Genomic DNA, 5,705 nt, shown 5'->3' with positions numbered 1-5,705 from the left:
AGAATAATCTATTTTCAATAATAATAATATGTATTAAATTTTTAAAAAGAAAAAGAGAACAAGGCTGGTGGGATGGCTCCATGGGTTAAAAAACCTGCCCCAAAAGTGTGAGGACATGAGCTCACATCCCTGGAGCCCAAGGAAAGCCGGAACCAATGGAAATCACCTCTATGATTCCAGCTCTCCTGCAGTAAGGTGCTAGGAGGGGATCTGAGAATCTCTGGAAGCCCCCTGGCCAGCTAGCCTGACATATGCAGCAGGACAAAAAAGACTTTGGAGGCAAGGACCAGAACCTTTCTAGTGAATATTGTGGCATACATTACACACACACACACACACACACACACACAGCCCATACAACAAAGGGGGTGAAAGTAAGTTTAAAAACAAAATGTTATAATCATTGTCAACAACTTGAAGAGTTTTTCAAAACATGTATGTCAGTGTATGTTTGTATATGTGTGTGTGAACGTACATGGACATATACACACAGATGCATTCAGGTGTCTTTATTAGTATTTTTGGTACCTGTGCTGGCAAGTCTTATGTCAACTTGACACACAAACTAGAGTTATCTGAAAGGAGCGAAACTCAATAGAGAAAATGCCTCCATAAGATGCAGCTGTGAGGCATTTTCTTTTTTTTAATTAATTACTTAGTTAATTATACATCCCAAATAAAGTTTCCCCTCTCTCCTCTCCTCCAAGTCTTTCTTCCCCACATCCCTGCCACCCACCCCTAATCCACTCCTCCTCCATTTCTGTTCAGGAAAGAGCAGGCCTCCCATGGATACCAACAAAACAAGGAAGGAATGTCAAGTTTCAGTAAGACTAAGCACCTCCCCCTGTATTAAGGCTGGGTAAGGCAATCTGCTATGAGGAATAGGGTCCCAAAAGCCAGCGACAGAGTCAGAGACAGCCCCCACTTCTACTGTTAGGAGTCCCACAAGAAGACCAAGCTACATAACTGTCCCTTATATGCAAAGGACCTTCAGCAGTCCCATGCAGGCTCCCTGGTTATGGATTTACTCTGTGAGCCCAGGTTAGTTGATTCTGTGGGGTTTTTTTGTGATGCCCTTGACTCCTCTGGTTCCTAAAATCCTTCCTCCCAGTCCCTCACTCAGGCTGACGTTCTCCGTCTCCATTTCCATCAGTTGCTGGACAAAGCCTCTTGATGACAACTGAGCTAGGCACCAATCTATGAGTACAGCAGAATATTGTTCGGCATATTTACATTGTTTTTCCAGGTGTTTGGTTCTAACCTAGGTCTCTGGCTCATCCAGCCTGTGGGTCCTGGCATAACTCTAGGGAAGTTGGTCAGTCTGTGTCTGGATGTTCTAGACTCTAGAACATCTGCCTGGTGGGACCCAAGTAGGACAATACTCAGGATTAAAAGATGGAGTCAATTTAAAACGACCAGGAGCCAGCTGGAGCCAAACCCAGTACAATGTAGATGCCAGCAGATTATATCTCATTAAATGAAGTAAGGCTCTACAAGTTCATATTGAGAACAGCTGGAGGGCTGAGACCTGCCGGAGGGATAAATTGGCAAGAAAGAGCAACTCTAAAGTCTGCTGTAGAAATACCAGCGGCGCAGTCAGTCCCAAATACATGTTCCAGGAAGATGATTGGATGGTAATGCGTCTCTCACTCTTTCAGGGCCAATCACAATCAGACCCTTATTGGGCACTCTGAGCCAACTTCCCATCCAATCACAAAACAAGGGCACTTTAAATTCACTTTAACCAATCCAAGGGATTCTCATTGAGGCCACATGGGCACCACTGACTGTTCTGGATTGTCAGCACTGGTTATAACTTGAAATAGCCATCAGGGGGCAGTGTCTCCCAGTGCCTGGTCCCAATCTCAGATCTGCTTGGACATTTTTTCTTTCTTTTTTTAAAGCTTCTCACTTGTTTCTTTGTGTCTCCCAAATGAGAACTATAGGAATCAAAAGGACAGATATTTCAGGATAGAAACAGAGGTGCAAAGATACATTAACAGTCAAGATCGAATCCCTATCCTACTTGGGTGCATAGTTCCAAAATCAACTACAGAAATGGAGGTTGAAGTTGGCCCTGGTGAGTCATTCAGGCTGTGTCTGGGGACGACTGAATACCATTAGGATGACACACTTCTGTGAACATTTGATGGTGTTCTTTTCATTCCCTCTCAAAGGTGAGTAATTGAGAATTCCACAGAGACATCAAGGTCATCTTTGTTTTATTAGCAATAACATGGCCACTTAAATAAGAGATGAATGAGTGAGGGTAGGTAGAAGGGTGGGAATAAGAGAGGCAGAAAGAGAGGCTGAAACTACCCTGTGTCTGCCTCTTATTTGTCTTCTATTGGCCTGGCTTTTGTAATTTTATACTCCTGAGTTTGGGGTCATGATGTCCTCCTTACGTCTTACGATGTAGAATATCGAGGGCTGGTCAAGAGTTATTTTTCCTTTATCATAGGTAATGAGGAAACAGCTTTCTTGGTTTTCAAAGCCACTGTCTTTTTAACCACACTATCCAATTTAAAAAAAAGAAAACACCTCTGAAGCTAATCATTGTGATCTGTCACTAGGGAACTGGCTGTGAGTGGCCTTCAGATGCTGGAAGTGAAAGAACCCAATAATGTAACCGAGGAAAAGTGAGGTGGCTCTATGTGCCTGCATGGTCAGCAGCCGTAGTCATTGTAATGGGTCAACGGCGTGCTGAAGTTTGATTTCGTTTGTATGTCTTTAGAACTACTGCAGGAAGCAGAGACAGAAGGGACTGCCAAAAATGCTTAAGTCTATTTAGACTATAAAATATGACTCACTATTTTAAAAGAGGCACACACACACTGTATTCTGGAAGTGAGTTTTCCAGTCTGCTGACTGGCTTGTTATTTTCTATACCTGTTCCCAATTTACATACCTTCCATTGCCTCCATCTGTCTTGGGGAATTGTGTGGTCCTGCCGGCCAAGTTCTTTTTTTTCTTTTCTTTCTTTCTTTCTTTTTTTTTTTTTTTTTCAGGAAGCCTCTCCAGACAACTGATTGTGCAGAGTCCTAGAGCTCTTGTGGAACACATGCTGAGATTTAAAACAGATCATGTTACTAGGGCTTGTTGCCGCTTTGTGTTCATGCCTTACTTTCCTAATAGGATTTTAACTTTTGCTAAGCTTTGAACCCCTGAAGGAGAGGAATGCTGCATGCTTCTGGATCTTTTCCAGCATCCAGTGTGGAACTAAAGATATCCCAGTGGAGACTTTATATAACTAACTACCATTAGGCTAAAGATTTTTGTGTAACTAATTTCAGCATCGTTGTTGGGAATCCCAAGACAAAATGATAATTGCATTCTAGGTAGTCTTAAAAGGTCAAATAGTCACTTTTTAAAATGTTCCAAACTTCTGAGATAAAAAGGACACTTTTACTAAGTGGGTTTCATACACTTTGCTAATTTATCACTCACCTAAGTTTTGAATATTTTAAACCATGAAATTTCTCAATAGATAAAAGGGAAATTGAAAGGAAATACAAAAACCATGAGGAAGGATGGACATGGTAGTGTTTTATGAACACAGGTGGAGATGTGTTTGAGTTTGGCCAGGCAGTCTTCAGTCTCCTTCCTTCACTAAGCTCCTCTGCCTTGCTTGATGTCCCATGCCTCTACCAAAGAACAAGACTGACTGAATATTGTGGCTTCAAACATCCATGCCCCATATAGTCTGATGAGTCAGTCATTCAGTCCAAGGTGGTCTGTCTAGATGTTCTATGACCTTATATAGCATTGCTCTGTGTGAATTTTTAAAAAAGACAATTTGAATCATTCTGTGAAGTTTCTCATATGAGTGTTGGGGAGTGTTCCCCAACCTATTAAAAACCTCAGAAGAAATGCTGGCCTATGATGCTGAATAACCATGTCTGCTTCACTAACTGTGGCTCCTAACAACAGAAAAAAAGCCAAGGGCTGGGCCAGGAAAGATAGCTCAGTGGGCAAATGGATTTTAGTGAGAGCATGAGGTATGCTCTCTGAGAAACCATGCAAAGAGCCAGGTATGGTAGCAAGCATCTGTAATCCAATTGGTGGGCAGCAAAGACAAGCAGGTTTCAGGAACTGATGCCTAAGCAGCCTACCCAAATGCTGAATTTCAGCTTTAGCGAAGTAAGGTAGAGAACGAAGGAGAAAAACCTCTGGTCTCCACAAGCCCCTGTGCCCTCCCCTCCAAAAAAGAAGCAAAGATGGTACTGTGTAGGATTCCATATTCAAATAGATGAGTTCCCATTGGACCACAGGTTGTAAGTTTTGGGCCATTACCATGATTTGCAGTGCGTTGATGGCTTGTAGCTGTATCTGACACCGAGGTGAGCTCACAGAAAACCATGATGTAATTTTCAGACTGTATAAAACATCTTTGCAGCATTGCTAAATTTCTTTGCATATTCTTTGTCCTTTGCAGACATCTTCTTGCCGGTCCATGTAACTGATGTAGTATGAAAAGTAAGCTGTCACCAAGGAAACGGAGATTACAGATGGAATACACATCTTACTCTGGCTGAGGCAGACAGTGCAGATGAGGCACGCTTACCTCTGAAGAAAGGAGTGTTTGAAGGAAGACTTTAGATAGCCAACCTTCACCCTGATATTTCCAATGAAATATTTTGATATTTTTCAAACAATAGGCCAGTCAGAGGCAGAGATAATGTGGCAGTGCCTGATGTTGACATACCACTAAAATGTTTTCTATTTCTTTACCCCAATCAGAAACACTCTAGTGTCTCCATGAGGGGACAGCTTCTGGGAAAAGGGAAGTCTATCTCCTCTCACTACCAGTGAATTCTCCTTTATATTGGCATTTGTGTTGTCTATGCTTATTACGTTTTCATTATAGTCCTTTATCATATTTAACTTAACTTAAAAAACCATATGGTTTCTAAATGCAGAAGGTAATAAATAGCATTTAATACACATTAAATTAAATAATTCTGTTCTATATGTTTGCTCTCCTCATATATGACTAGTGCACTGGCTCGTTTTCTTTGTCAACTTGACACAAGCTAGAGTCATCAGAGGGGAAGGATCCTCAGTCGAGGAAAAGCTTCCTTGAGATCCAACTGAAAGGCATTTTCTCAATTAGTGATCAATGGGGGAGGGCCCAGACCACAGTGGGTAGTGCCTTCCCTGGTCTGGTTGGTCCTTGGTTCTATAAGAAAACAGACTGAGCAAGCCATGGGAAGCAAACTAGTAAGCAACATCCATGGCCTCTACATCTGCTCCTGATTCCAGGATCCTTCCCCTCTTGAGTTCCTGTCCTGACTTCCTTCAGTACTGAACAGCAATGTGGAAGTGTAAGCCAAATCAACCCTTTCTTCCCGGACTTGTTTTTGGTCATGGTGTTGCAGCAATAGAAACCCCAACCATGAAACTAACAGTACTAGGGGAGCAAGTTCATCAAGGGACTTTAGGCATGAAGGTTTGGTTGAGCTTTTTTCTACTTTTGGTCTTCTTTGAGCCTATATGTAGCTTCCACTCTTTCCTTTGTACTCAGTTTCAACCTCATGTTTAAGTAGGTGGCAATGGGAGCATAGTGACATCCTTTCAAGTATGACAGCTGCTCGCCCTGCAGCTGTGTCCACTACTCTTCCTTCTAGTCAATGCAGCCACTCATTATGCCCTTATCTTGTCACCTTTGCTAAGTGAAGACACCATTGCAGAGAAACCCTTGTAAT

At 42.2% G+C, this 5,705-nt stretch overlaps 1 long non-coding RNA gene across 1 annotated transcript; it reads left to right on the top strand.

Annotated features, from left to right (window-relative positions):
• Nucleotides 1–1,890: 1,890 nt before the first annotated feature.
• Nucleotides 1,891–4,971, top strand: LOC118238661. The gene is made up of 2 exons (XR_004769528.1): nucleotides 1,891–2,177; nucleotides 4,436–4,971. It is a non-coding gene; the product is annotated as an uncharacterized LOC118238661 (long non-coding RNA).
• Nucleotides 4,972–5,705: the final 734 nt, after the last annotated feature.

The sequence above is a fragment of the Cricetulus griseus genome, chromosome 4 (assembly GCF_003668045.3).
Source record: "Cricetulus griseus strain 17A/GY chromosome 4, alternate assembly CriGri-PICRH-1.0, whole genome shotgun sequence".
In the NCBI taxonomy this organism is placed as follows: domain Eukaryota; kingdom Metazoa; phylum Chordata; class Mammalia; order Rodentia; family Cricetidae; genus Cricetulus; species Cricetulus griseus.
This window is presented reverse-complemented; position numbering and strand designations above follow the sequence as displayed.